At 41.6% G+C, this 15,359-nt stretch overlaps 1 long non-coding RNA gene across 1 annotated transcript in view; it reads left to right on the top strand.

Annotated features, from left to right (window-relative positions):
* The first annotated feature begins 10,034 nt into the window (after nucleotides 1-10,034).
* Nucleotides 10,035-15,359, top strand: part of LOC110256512 (uncharacterized) — a 29,979-nt gene continuing 24,654 nt past the window's right edge. Inside the window, exon 1 of the long non-coding RNA XR_002338104.2 lies at nucleotides 10,035-10,133. This is a non-coding gene — a long non-coding RNA (uncharacterized LOC110256512). The remainder of the gene's footprint in view (nucleotides 10,134-15,359) is intronic.

The following is a 15,359-nucleotide window of genomic DNA, read 5'->3' as shown; positions in this document are numbered from 1 at the left end:
ACCCATGCCTTTTGTTAAGCATTCCAGCAATATAGAAATATATTTTTAGAAAATTATTCAAACTCACATCATCTAGAGGGACTCCTAAAGTTGAAATTCCATATTGTCAATTAAAACTTCAGTTCTGATTGTTACTTTTTATCATAACTTCCAGAAGAACTTCCAATATTCTCAAAGTCACTTCAGATAAAGAAACAAACAAGCTATCCTTGGAATCATGAAAATGCAACTCAGACGTCTTTATAAATATAGTAGTATGTTCCATAAGTGGAAGCTGTCAGGATATTACTGGTGTATTGTAGTGTGTACAATGTAGTCATCAAATGCAAGCTCTACCTGTAGAAAAGCAAAGCAGCAATTTCTCCTCAATGATCTACTTGGGATGCAGGTGTAAGTGGCAGAAAAACAGGAAATCAGGCTCAGGAAATGAAGTCAGTGACTCCTGCAAACCCTCCACTTATCTAAGTTGTAGTTGGCTCTGTGGTGCTGTTCAGTCATATCATTATCACATCGGACAAAGCAAACAGCAGCTCAGGGGTTCTAATTTGTAAACATTCTTCGGAGACTTTGGTGCTTGCTTTGATTTTCTCAAAGGACCATGTGCTTATAAGGTCAGCAATTCCAGATGAAGCTAATAGCAAACATCTAATTTCAGGAAGATACAATCCTAACTTTCATCTGTGTATTCACAATGTGGTCACACAGTTTACCTCAGAGAATTAGGTCTTTGTTAAAACTGAAACCCTCTGTTCTTCATGAAATCAGTGGCTTCAGGGAATGTAACTGTCTTTGTATACAATGAAATTTGAGAAGAATTTGGTTATAGTTCTACCTGAGTCTCTACTTAAACTATTGCTGTTTCCGATGCACAGTATTTCTGCTAGAGAGAAACATCGCTGACCAACACCAGTTTACCTGGGGACTTGTTAGAAATGCAAGTTCTTGGGACCTACTCGAGACCTCGTGAGTCAGAAACCCTGGGCTGGGGCCCTGAAGTGTGTTTTAACAAGCCCCACAGTGGATTCTGATGCATGTTCTCTCTTGAGGACTGTGGTCTCAGACTTGGATGAGAAGTTGCTTCCTGCCTACCTTGTGAGACTAAATGAGCAAAGATCCTGTAGAATGCTTGGCTTAAACATGCTCCAGAAACATTTACTCACCTGTGTAGAAACCAGAGTTTTTAACATCTACTATCCTGTCACTGTGATAAGCCACGTTCCTACTTTATGGGCCTGTGGTTTTGCCCTAAGATTGGCTTGGCCCTGTCACTGCTGCCTACCTGCCCTAGGATTCACCCTGAAGTCAGCTGGAGCCACCCTAGAAAGTTACAAACCAACCCTAAGTCATTTAGCAGGTCGTCCCCTTTGCATGGCTCCCCCACACAGGTAGGAGGCCCTTTCTAAGCAGGTTGACCCGGCTTTCCCACAATTGCAGCCCTCAGTGACTCTTCACCTGTTTCCCCTCAATGTCCCCACCTGCCCCAGCATAACATGTCCAAGTCTCTGGGCTCAAGTTGTGAGGCAACGAATCTTCTAATTTGGGGGAATAATGGGCCCACTCAATTACTGCCAGAGAGGCCAGTGCCATGGGAAAACACAGGGGCCCCTGGCCTTAATGCTCTTCACGCCCCATTTAATGAGCTCATGAGCTCATCAGCTGTGCCTTCTTCCTGACCAACTTTTCTTCTGAGTCCCTTAAAGTGGGAAGCAAAGCCAGTAGGAAAGCAACTCCAAAGCTCTGTTGAAAAATGTGTCATTCCTAGCTCTTGCAACTCCCAAGCAGTTATCCTGAAGTTACATTTATTGCCTCCATTATCTTACCAAAGAGAGAATGGTAGGAATTTGGGGAGAGGCAGAGACAAAGGCAGCTGGAAAGTTGTGACATAAACATCCCAGGCTTTAAGCACATGGTCCTGTAAGTAAACATCAGCTTTTACATCTCAGCCCTCCAGCCTATCCCTGCTCATTGCCCTTTCCTAAGAGATTTGCCTTCTTTTAGTCACTCGATTCTTTATTAAAACCTCCATAAGAGCGAGGAGTTGGAGTTTATAAACTGGAGTAACTTTAAGATGTTCAGTTGTTTATATCTCCCCTTCATTTTACAAGGCCTGAGGAGTGCCTCTTCCTTCTTGACAGATTTTGCTTCCTAGACTGCTTGGCTCAATGAGGGTTCACAGGGAAAAATATGGCTCAGGGGAGGAGGGAAATAGTTTTAGCTTATTGGTCTATCTGACCCCTTTCCACCACCCCCACCACCCCCCCAGGTTCTGAACTGCTAGTTTAACTTCTTAAACTCCAATTCAGCATAGCTCAGACAGTTGGTTATTTCAGACAGCTCTTTGTTTCTTCACGGAAATCATCAAACCAAGACACACATCTCTAAGAATCGCCTTTGCCTTCTCAAAAAAAAAAAAAAAAAAAAAAAGGAAATTAAAAAGTTATGGCTTTTCAGCTTCCTTTTGAGCAGAATTTTGTGAAGGAAAACTTTTTGGGAAGAAATGTAATTTTTTTCATAGGGAATGCTATGACATTTCTAAGTGTGGCAAGTCTTGTCCTCCAAAAATTTGGTTAGGCTTTAAAAATCCCCACCCCATTTCATTCTGTATCACTTTTGTTAATGACCACTTCACTATAGACGAGAGAATGTTACACAAAGGCAAAAGCACAGGAGTTCCCGTTGTGGCGCAGCAGAAAGGAATTCGACTAGGAACCATGAGGTTTCGGGTTCGATCCCTGGCCTCGCTCAGTGGGTTAAGCATCTGGCGTTGCCCTGATCTGTCACGTGTAGGTCACAGAGGCAACTTGGATCTGGAGTTGTTGTGGCTGGCAGCTGTAGCTCCAATTAGATCAGCAAATTGACCCAGCCATATATATATGTGTATATATTCTTTTTTTTAACACTATCTTCCATCATGTTCTAACCCAAGAGATTGGACAGTTTCCTAGGCTGTACAGTAGGACCCCATTGCTCATCCATTCTAAATGTATTCTTTTTACTCTAACTGAATATTTTTCATCCTTCTTCTGCCTAAATTATTTCAGCTCAGTATTACAGGTTTTCCTCAAATGCCAGCCCTTTTTAAAGACATCTCCTACTGGGAATCCTTTGGTCTTCCAAATCTCTCGTGTACATGCCAACTTTGCTTTGTATTCAGTTGGTTGCTTGAAATTATAGTTTACTCGTAGGTGTCTTTTTCACTCATTTTAGTAACTAGTGTATGGTCTAGCACTGTCATCGGCTTTAGAAGCATTCAGTCAATACTGGTTGAATAAATGAAGTTAGTCCTAAAGAGATTTTAACATTCTCTTTCTTTTTTAAAATTGTTACTATTATTTTTTTATGACCACACCTACAGTATATGGAAGTTCTTGGGCTAGGGATTGAATCTGAGCAGCAGCTGTGACCAACCCTGGATCCTTTAACTCACTTCATTGGGCCAGGGATCGAACCCATGCCTCTGCAGTGACCCAGACGGCTGCAGTTGGATTCACTGTGCCATGGCAGGAACCCATTCTCTTTATTTTAATGAAGATGAAAATTACAATATAAAATCCTGTTCTCAGGAAGTTCCCAATGTGGCTCAGCTACCGGTAACGAGCCCCCGACTAATATTCATGAGGATGTGGGTTTAATTCCTGGCTTTGCCCAGTGAATTAAAGATCTGGCATTGCCCTGAGCTGTGGTGTAGACTGCAGACATGGCTCGGATCTGTCATTGCTGTGGCTGTGGTACAGGCAGGCAGCTACAGCTCTGATTCAACCTCTAGCATGTGAACTTCCATATGCTGCAAATATGGCCCTAAAAAGCAAAATAATAAATAATAAAAATAAAAATAAAAATTCTATTCACAGTGTTATTGTTAATATTTTCATTTTTACCCTGTGACTAGAAAAGAAGGCATATTCTATTTCTAATTTGCAGTTCATTCAGTATTACTGAGGTTCAACGTATTTCACGTGTTTATTACTATTGTTTCTTCTGTGAATTTTGTCTTCCTGTCCTTTGTCAATTCAGGGGTCTTGTTATTTTTTTCTGTGGGTTGTAGATTCTCTGTTTTATGGATAGTACTGCTTTCCTGGTTATGTATATTACTGGTATTTCCTCCCATTGGTAGCTTGTCCTTTAATTCTGACTGTTACATCTTTGTTAAACAAAATATTTGAATTTTTTCCCCATTTTTAAGTATGTATTTTGATAGGTTTTGACAAATGTAATACCCATGAAACCATCACCACAATTACGCTCTAGAACATTTTCATCACCCCCCCAAAACATTTGCTTGTGTGTTTTCCAGCTAATTTACCCCTCTTGGAGCTGCACATTTGGATTTTTACGTTTCAACCTGTCAGTGTTTTCCTTTCCATACCTGGTTTTAATAAGAACCTCTGTCCTAGGAAAAGAGAGATCTGAGAAAGGAGGCCCCCTTCCTGAGAAATGGCTATTTTATGGCTAATAAAGAGATTACTAAGTAGGATGAATCTTCTCATATATTTAAACATTCCCATATATTTCAATTTGGGGGTCCAAATTCTCATATGCATGCTATAGACACATAATGATATGTCAAGATCAGTGTTTTTTTTTTGAATGTTTCTATACATTTTTCTTCATCCTTGGCTGATATTAGCATTCATCACTTGGTTCTGTGATTCACTGAATTTTTTAGATGGTTAAATAATTTCTATGTGAATCAGTAAGAAATTCTTAAGAGGTAATGATGCAGGCGCCTCCTACATCTGAGAGAAAAGTTATATTCCTTATGCTTCTATTTGAAATGAATACTTTGAAATTAAACAGCTTTGAGTACTTCCTTGTCCTTCTGCCTGACTTAATGGACCCTAAACGCAATCACCCATAAGCTAAAGATTAAGCACCCTGAGCATAACTGCCTGTGGGTTAAAGATTATTAGCACATGATGTTTTGCAGGGACTTTCCTGGTTTGTTCTAATCTCTGATCAATATGCCCTCTTCGCAAGTACTGTTATTCTAGGCAATAACCCAGAAGACCACCACTGTGAACATCTTCTGACTCCAGCTTTGATGACTAAGATTCCCCCAAAGAAAGAAGAATGCATGTTTGTCCTAATCCTGATTCCTACCTGAAAACCTGTTTTTCTCCTTTTTTACTATAAGACTCCTTTCAATTCTTTCTAAGAGGGGGCACAGTCTTTAAGGCATTAGCCTACTGTGACCCTCCTTTACCAAGCAAAGCAATAAAGCTATTTTTTCTCCTTTACCCCAAACTCAATTCAGCACCAGCAGACAGAGTCCCATAACAGTAACCCCTTGGGGGTGCATATTCTGTCAAATTCCCTCTGATCATTCAGTTCTAATCTTATCAAACTAACCAGTGTTTACAAGAGATTACTGCCTATTTTTAGGATCTAAAGTCCAGGATTCATGATCATACTTAAGTAGGACTTGGGTACAACTCTGGCTTGGTCTTTGATATGGACTGCTTTCATTCGTTTTTTGGTTTTTGTTTCAATCAGAAGTCATTATCTCCAGGACATGTCAGCATAATACCATGAAGCTTTAAAAAAATAATCTTGCTTTCAAGTATACTCTCTTCTCCCTCCCTAGTGGCACACCAGTCAGGACCAGCCCAATAGTACTTGCTCTCACAGCATTAGACCTTATGTCTTTGAATCAAAGTGATGTTCACCTTTTTTTTTTTCTTTTTCTTTTCTTTTTTTTTTTTTTTTTTGTCTTTTTAGGGCCACAGTTGCGGCCTATGGAAGTTCCTGGGCTAGGTGTTGTATTAGAGCTGCTGCTGCTGCTGGCTTATGGCATAGCCACAGCAATGCCAGATCTGAGTCACATCTGCAACCTGCACAACAGCTCACGGCAATGCTGGATCCTTAACCCACTGAGGGAGGCCAGGGATTGAACCTGCTTCCTCATGGATACGTCTAGTTCTTAACCTGCTGAGCCACAGGGGAACTCCAAAGTGATGTTCATCTTAACCACAGTGTGAACAAGGCCTTGAAAAGTACAAATGGGGAAAATGACAGTTCACGAACCATTCTTAAAGTGTGATTAATTGTTTTGTCAGCTGTAGCCCTCCCTACACTTTGGTAAAAAACTTATTACCCTGTGGCAGAGGACACAAACTGTATTCACTGTCCTTTGTATACATGAGTCATTAGTGTGTTCCTGAGATCTGAATTTGCATGAAGATATAATCACCTTGTATGGTTCCTTTTCCTTAAATTGTTTAAATACTTAACCTAATGTAAATTCTGGGCTTTAAGCTTAGGACAGATACCCTGGGATTCTTCTCCAGTGGTGAGTTCTACATTGGCAGAAGAGGGTGGACCTGGTTTGTGCCTGATTATCATTGGAGATCTTTTTTTTTTTTTTTCTTTTTCACTTTAGCAGCAACCCAAAAGAGTGAGGAAGTCTGATCATGAGACCATCAATAATATTTTCATATTTTGAACCTAACAATAATAATAGCTAACACTTATGCAGTGCTTGTTATGTACCAGGCTCGTTCCAAGTCTTTACCTATAATAACTCATTTATTCTTCACAACAACCCTATAAGGTTGGTACTACTATATTCCTCATTTAACAGATGGTAAGACTGAAGCTTAGAGAGATGATAGGGAAAAGACAGAAACAGGTTAAAATCCACATGATGAGCTCCGGAATCAGGTTCTTAACCACTAAATTATGCTGCTCAATTATTATTCAGAAAAATTGGAGCCAGGAAAAGAAAAAAAACCCATAAATTTGTAGCCAATACATTGGAGCAGGTCCCTCCAAATTTTGTTCAAAGTAAAAGCTGGAATGTACAATGAAATAGCAAACACTATAATAGTAGCAAAGGAGGAACTAGATAATTTCTCAAGCTCCTTCATATATATTAATTCATTTAATACACACAATAACTTTATGAAAAGGGTACTACAATTTGGCCCGCTGTACAAATGGATAAACTGAGGCCCAGAGAAGCAAAATAATTAGCCTTTTGACACATAGCTTACAGTGTTTTGCTAGCAACTCCCTAACTGTTTCTAGCTACCAAATCATTTGTTCTCTGTAAACCTTCCAGGTTTTTTCACATGTATCATCTCATTTTATTCTCAAAATAATAATGTACCAAACTGTTCAGTAAGTCAGGGTTCACCTTCCTTTAGCAGTTAAGGTGTTTTTTCTGTGTTAAGCTGTTAGGAGATAATTAAGAGTTCTTTAACACTCAAGGTAAAACTCCACATCATTTTTGTTGAAATGGCATCATGGCAATCAGTTGTTAGCAAGAGTCATAATCCAGGGTTGCAGGGCCTGGGAAGAGACACATGGAGTCCCCAGATGGTCAGTACAGACTCAGGAAGTAAACAGAAATGCTTTGAACCCGACCAGGAGGAGGGCTGGGGTTTCACATCTGTTGTGCTCTCAGCCCTGGCCTTCTTTTGTGTGCCATGAATTTCATGGGTATTGTTTAGGGTATGTAGGTGGGTTGGTCCATTTGAAATGGGGTAGAATAAGAAGAAATGAAAAATAATGAAGGGTTGACACAAAGAAAGGTCAAGGGCACAGGTCTGCTCTACTCTCTCTAGCTGGAAAGCTCTCAGTCTGAGATGGAGATGGCTTGGGCAGGGTGGCTGCGTACTGCTGAGTACATTGTTGAGTGTACCACCTGCCCAACCATACACAGTGGCCCTGCTCATGTGAAATGCCCTTGGAGGAAAATCTTATTGTGCAGATCTAATTGTAGACAGATCCGCCAAAGAGCTTTTCAAAATATAGAACAGCTTTGTTCCCTTAGACCTTTTCTTGTCAGTTTTATTGCAATAGGACTTTAAAAAAATGAAAAAACCCAGCTTTATTGAGATCTAATTCACATGCCATACAATTAACCCATTGAAAATGTACAATTAAATGTTTTAAAAAATACATTAGAGTTGTGCAACCATCACCACAATTGATTTTAGAACTTTCCCTCACACCCAAAATAAGCCCCATACTCATTAGCATTGATTCTCCATTTCCTCCCAACATCCCCAGCCTTTGGCAACCACCAATCTATCTTCTCTCTCTATGGATAGGCCTATTTTTGGACATTTCATAATTCATTTGGAATTATACAATATGTGATTTTTGTGTCTGGCTTCTTTCACTTAGCATGTTTTCAAGATTCATCCAGTGTGTTAGTTGTACAGTGTGTTAGTACTCTATTCCTTTTTATTGCTGAATCATTTTCGGTTATATCCCACATTTTGTTTATTCCTTCATTAGTTGATGGACATTTGAGTTAGGGCCACTTTTTGGCTCTGATGTCTAATTCTGCTTTGAACATATGTGTACAGGACTTTGTATGGATGTATGTTTTCATTTCTCTTGGGTACCTATCTAGGAGTGGGGTTGGTGGGGTATATGGTAGCCTTCTATTTAGCTTTTGAGGAACTGTCAGAGTGTTTTATAAGGCAGCTATTCCATTCTGCATTCCCACCAGCAGTGTAGGAGTGTTCCAAGTTTTCTACATCCTTATCAACATTTGGTATCTGCCTTTTTGATATTAACAATACTAGTGGGTGTGAAGTAATATCTCATTGTGATTTTGATTTCATTTCCCTAATGACTAATCATGTTAAACATCTTTTCATGTGACTATTGTCCATTTGCATATCTTTTTTTGAGAAATATCTATTCAGATACTTTGATGGCCTCAGTGTAAACGAGAGCCTCTTTGATATGGTATCCCTTTGCAGTGCACAACCTCATGTGGCAGCTTTGACTTAGGAGGACCTAGCATTAAATCCCATCTATAATACCTGGAATGTGCCTTCTAATGTGCAAGGCACTGCACTTGCCTCTGGGTATTAGAACAAGATCCAGGGGAGGTGTGAGGTATAGCAATTAATTTTAAGAACTAGGAGTTCCCATTATGGTGCGGTGGGTTAGAGATCCAGCTTATCTTTTTGGAGGAACACATTCAATCCTTGGTCCGGCGCAGTGGGTTAAGGATCCAGTGCTGTTGCAGCTGTGGCACAGGTCATAGCTCCGGCTCGGATTCCACTGCTGGCCTGGGAACTTACATATGCTGTGGGTGTGGCTGAAAAAGAAAAAAAAACCCTAGATATTGAGTATCTACTTCATGGAATGCTCTTCTGTGGCACTAAGAAGAGTAACACACAGTTCTTGTCCTCAGAGCTTGGAATCCAGTGTGAGACAGACAAATTCACGCTTATAACCACCATATAATTCAGCCATCTGCCATTTCAACAATAAAGCCAGGGTCCTTTGCCGGACAGTCAGCATCAGCCACAGCCAAGCTGCATCAAGTAAGCACATTATCTAAGCCCAAGTGGTGTTCCTGGTCCCTGCATCCAGCACCTGAATCCCTGCCCTGTGGAGAGGTTCTGGAATCATCACTGCTCACAGCACAGACACAGGCTTGGAGTTAGTTGAGTGTATAGTGGAATAATCAGATCTTTGGGGTCATGGGGCAAAAGACCTGTGTTATGGAGTCATAGGAAGTGCTCCTGAAAGTGTAAAGTCCAGCTGGACTGAGTGGGACCTTGACCCAGACCTGGGGGTTGCATGTTGCTCCTTCAGGTGTGTGGGCCATGGAACACTTCACTGATATCACCTGGGTGCTTGATACAAATGTAGAGTCATAGGCTACCAAATCAGAACCTCAAGGGGCAGGACCCAGGAAACTGACACTTAATAAGCTTCCCAGGTGTGGCCCATGTACAATGAGGTCTGAGATCCACCTACTTAACTTCTGCTTGCAAGTGCTGTTTGGGCAGTAGTCTCTCCCAATGGCACATTAGACTCTGGGGAATGACCTTGCACTTCCAGAAAAATGCAGCCGTTCCAAGTTTTCTTAAGAACACACCTAGCATATTCTTTGAAGTCATAAGAAGTGTTGATTGCTAGTTAAAACAGTGCACTGTTGCCCAAATGAAGCCCATCTCATGTGAGGCAGCTAAGTGAGATTATGAGTCTCCTTCTGTCTCAGGTTTCCTTGATCAGAAAATTCAGCCACAGGTTATAAAAGTTTTCTCTGGGCTGCAGCTTCTGCTCTTGTGGGTGGTGGGAGAATCTGGCGTGTGGCCTCATGTCCTGTTTGAAACCTGATGTTTTGGTGGCTGTGATGAGAGCTTTATGGCCTCTGGAGGGTAAGCCAGAATGAAAAAAATGGGTTTGTAGGAAAAGCTGCGTCTCCAGGAGTGATGAAGAGCCTAGGTCAGCTGTGTATCTCTCTGTTTCCACAGAGATGAGATCCGCTGGGCATTTAATCTGCTCTCTGGAGAATACGGCCTCCAGCCACAACCCCTTCCATCTGAACTTGCTCTGAAGGACCATGTTTTTTTTTTTTTTTTTCATGTAGTTCTAAGGGGGAGGAGCAGGCTCCTTAGCCAGTTATTGTTTTTTGTGTGGTGTTTAAGGAGCCCCACCTTAGGGACTGGTAATTTGTAATTGCCGTAGTGGAGAAACTTTTGGTTTCAAGCTTTTCTATTTTAGATTCACGGATCTTCTAAAATTACTAAGAGGTTGAATTGTAGATTTATTTTGAAGTCCTAAGTAGGGGGAAAGCCCACAGCTTAACATTAAGATCATCCCTAGAAGAGTGTAGGGCCTGATGTTATTTAAGCCATGCAGCCTGTCCAGGATAATGGCACTTGAAGAGAGGTTGGCTATTGATCTATTAGTGGATCTTTGGGGCTTTTATTAGAAACACAAGTTTGAGGGAGTTCCTATTGTGGTGCAGTGGAAACGAATCTGACTAGTAACCATGAGGTTGCGGGTTTGATCCCTGGCCTTGCTTAGTGGGTTAAGGATCTAGCATTGCCATGAGCTGTGGTGTAGGTTGCAGACACCACTTGGATCCTGCATGGCTGTGGTGTAGGCTGGCATGTGTGGCTCCAATTAGACCCCCTAGCCTGGGAACCTCCATATGCTGCAGGCGTGGCTCTAAAAAGCAAAAAAAAAAAAAAAAAAAATTGAAATTGAATTGTAATTATCAGGAAAAAGAAGCAAAGCGTAGGACCATTTGGGGTTCACTGGGACCTAATTGTGTACCCAAGGGACAGGCCAGTCCGCAGTAGTAACAACAGAATCACCATGGAAACACCACCCAGTCACTTTAATTTTTGTCATGGCTATGAAGAGGCCAGATGGATGCTATTTTGGTTGATAGTAAATTCCTTCAACTCAGTTCAGGTGTTGAGTCTGGATTGTGTTTCCTGGCTGTCATGTATCTGGAGACAAGCCCAGACTGAGTCCTGTCAACTGTGAGCACTATTGAATAAAAGATAGTGCTTCTGTGGGTATTTGCACTGGTTTTTAGTCCTTGCTTCAAGTTGCCTATTAGCCTAGAGTGCCTCTCTCCTTGGCCACCCAGCCAGGGTCAGTACCCAAACCAGAATGACAATGTGCCTTGTTGAAGTCCTGCCTCACAGCTCCATCAACTCATCATTCTCTTCCATGGCAGGCCACAGTGCTCCAAAAATGGAGTTTGGTGAGGGACCCCTTTGATTTTGACCCCAGAGGTAAGTCTTGTTTTTCTTCCCCAGTATTGGATTGGCTTTGGAGGCTGTACCCAACTTAGGAAAAAGTTGGTGGAAACAAAGCAGCCAAAGAATTGGGCTTTTCCCATGTTTGTTTTGGATATGGATCAAAAGTCTTGAATGCTGAGTTTGATTTTTTTATAAAGGGAATTCTTTTTTGTTTTAGTTTTTAAGCTATGGTTAACTCCTTGCCTTCAGATGGTCAGACATATTGACAGTAGGAACAGGCCATCCATCCCCATGACTCACACTGCATGAACTCAGTGCTTGGTGTGAATTAGCTACTCAAAGTGTTGATTAAAATGAGATGCAGGTTCTCCGGCATTTGCGAGTCTTCAGAAAATTCCAGGTAGCTTGTGAGAAGACCCTAGAGCAAACATGTAGACCATGCATGATCCTGATAGGAAGGAAACTCAAATTGGCCTAAGGTGCCATTGCTTTGCTACTAGAGAAGTTGAGCTGAGAGGGGCTGAATGGTGGCATAGTCTACCCTGCCACTATTACTCTTTTGCAAAATGGCAAGAATACTCTTCTCTCCTTACAGACCCTGCAATTGAAACCCAGATGTCAGACTTTTCCATAATTAGTTAAGAATAGGGGTATATTGGGGTCTGGCTTGATACTGAGCACATATCCATCCCATCTCATCCACTTTCCTATGGCAGAAAGAGACGTGGAGAATTCAAACTTACCTACTTCACATCTTCCTTTGGAAGGTTGCCAGCCTGGACTGTAGGAACAGTTCTCTTGGGGATTTATTTCCAATTCTCAGTGTGAGTGCTCTTTAACAATCAGCTGCGTCGTGAACAGATCTCGCTGGTAGAGACCCAGCTGGCTAGTTTGTTGCTCCACGTAGTCTCTTCTTCAGAGGCAGTCATTCTCTTTTGGTCACTGTCCAGCTGTGGCTACGTATATCTCTCTCGTCTCCACCTGGCCCAGGTTCAGAAAACCCTAAAAGACTCTTTTGTGATTCCAAAGGCTGTTTTGGTAGAGGAGACTAGCTTGGTCTGCCCTTCCATTGTTGATTAAATTATCATTGCTTTTGGCAGAAAGCATTCGATCACATTCTTGGCATTGGTCCCCAAGAGCCAGTTGGCACACTTAAAGCTAGAGCTTTGAGTGGCACCTCTGTAGGGGGCTTCAATCTACCTCCATCACCTTTTAATTATAACCTTATGAATTATGCATCCATGAAGATGGCAAACACTATGTGTGAAATGCATGATTTTTCTCCGTCTAATTTTCTGGAACAGAACTGTTAATGACACAGTCTCTACCATTCCTTTTACTGTTGGATTGATTCTTTGGTATTTTTTCCTGAAGGCCATTCTGAATAGCAGAAGTAAGAAGACTGAGGCAGCTGGTGGAAGGGAAGTCCTTGTTTAATACCTGTTCTCTGCCAGAACTGTGCTAGACTAAATACATTTTCTTTAATCCTTACAACCCTGTCTGAAATGTCTTCTCAGTAAGGCTTATAGAGGTTTAAATCATCATGAGTCTTTTCATTGTTTACCTCTGGGAACAGCATTTTATAAGTGAGGTGATTATATGTGTGTATACATATATTTAATACTATATATAATATATATACATTATATATAATCTACATGTAGTTATTGCATTTCTAAAAATGATTATGGGACAGTATTGGATTATTATCATAGCACATAAAATAGAAAACAAGTTTTCCATTTATTTCCTTTCCTTTTACTCAAGAGGTACACTGTTAATGTCACTGGTTTTAAAGCTGAGTTTAATAGAGGTCAGTCCACCAAAAGCTGGACTTAGAACCCTTGGCTGTAGCCTATGCTGGTCCTGAAAATGAGTTTTTGGGTCTCTGTTTCATTGTCAGGATTGTAAGCTGAGTAGACTTCGAGTCTTCTCAACTGGTGAAAACTTGAATCCTCCATCTAGGAAGTGGGAACCACTGGGATTTGTAGCAAAGTATTGAGGTAGTGATGCAATTCATTAGGCGCTGGCTGGCTCCTTTGCTCAAGCACATACTGAGCATATATTTTATGGCAGAGCTTGTAGATTGAAGTGAAGACCATCTTGGCCCTAAGGCTCCCATAGCTTGATGGGAGATGGACTTTGTAACCCTGCACACCCAGAAGTAAGTTTCATAATCACCTCGTCTCTTCCTTTGTTCTTCTTTCCTCCCCTCCTTTTCTTCTGCCAGTCACGCCCACACCATTTTGTTGGTACCCAGTAAACCCCCAGGATAAAGACATTTGCTATGGGGAAGTGTTCACATAGAGCAGTTACTGCATCATGGAGGAAGCAGTCAGTGGGATTGACAGCTGATGCCAATGAACAGGAAGTCACATTTCTTCTTCCTATGCATTGGGCAGGCTGAGAGTCACAGCCAGCCAGCCAGTCACATTATTGGCGGTTTGCCTATGAGTTCCTTAAATCTTATCAGATGTTTTAGAAAATGAAACCACATTTTTGGAGAAGCCCAAAGATAGCTGGGAATCTATCAATGACTGAAATTTTACTTCGATGACACCAGATTGTTTCTATGTACTTGGGATTTTTGGATCTTAATGTTCTTAAATTATAACATGAATCACCTCTTCAGCAAATAGGATGTGTCTAGATACTTACCTCCTGCATTCTGCTGATCACCTAGGCCCTCAGGTTCTCTAATTTAAGGATACTAATCTGAGGGGCCAGATTAGAATAAGTCTGCTTTTTTTCTGAGCTTCTTTCTTGGTTGAATTCTTGAATTCTAGGAGAAGAACCCCAGGGTCATGGTGGGATGGTGAGGGTCTCACTCTTCAAGATTAAAAATATTTTCACTACCTTTAGGAAACAGCGGTGCTTATTTTTCTCAATTCTTGCTGAAGGCTTTTTGTTAAGACTTTGTTTAGTCTCCTAGAGCAAAGTCTATAGGAGTTAAACAGGTAGCAAATGTGGGGAGGAGGCTTGCCTTCATAAGTAGGTGATTCCTGCCAAATCCAGATAAATAATGTGGGCTGTTTACCTCTCAAGACAAAGCATCTCTAGAGGAGTAAGAACGAAGAGCAGAATCTAGGAACTTAGAACATAGCTGAGAAACCCCTGGGGAGAGGTGGTGCCCACTGAGAGGTGGCTGGGGCTGCTGATGGGAAGAAAGCTTCTGGGTTCTGTTCACGCTTATCTTCATTGTCTGGGGACAGCCTCTGTCTGCTCCTTCCCTGTTGGGACTGGGAACAGCCACCCAGCCCCCAGTCAAGGCCAGAGAACACCAGGGCAGCAAACAGACAAAAGTCCCCTTTGGTGTGAGGAGTTAGGGAAATAAGGTGACAGCTGTCCAGCTCCCAGTGGGCAGTCCTGTGTCTAAATCCAGAAGTGGGGCTTCCATAGCTCCTCTGAGACACGAGGTTAAAGATGGTAATTGCTTAATAGAGAGATCAAATTTGTTCTCTAGTGTCTAGGGCTCTTCCCCTGCTCATCCTGGAGGCTCATCAGAGCTAACAGGAGAAGCTGACTCAGCCATCCCTAGGACCTATTCCCAGGCTGGGTAGCAGATCCTTTCAAAGCAGCAGGTCACAATTTCTCCAACTAGACACTTGAGAAGTGCCATTACATAAAACGCCACAAACTGAATAACACAACCCCCCTGAAACTGAATGTCTGGAACAGACAGGTCGAAGACTTAAAATAAGGAGGATCAATACACTCGAGCTAAGGAACAATGTTAGCAGCATGAAGCAAGAGCAAGATGTCAAAGAACCAGGTAGAAATATGAAAAAAGTACAGATAAAGAGCACAGAAGTAGGAGCAACAGTAATAGATGGAACCAAAGAATGCATTGATGAGATAAAAGAGCAGATGAAAGGAACAGAAAAC

Source organism: Sus scrofa, chromosome 13 (assembly GCF_054392235.1).
Source record: "Sus scrofa isolate SSC_HxYL_T2T_F1_AM1 chromosome 13, Sscrofa_HxYL_maternal_Yorkshire_Landrace_v2.0, whole genome shotgun sequence".
NCBI classification, from domain to species: domain Eukaryota; kingdom Metazoa; phylum Chordata; class Mammalia; order Artiodactyla; family Suidae; genus Sus; species Sus scrofa.
This window is presented reverse-complemented; position numbering and strand designations above follow the sequence as displayed.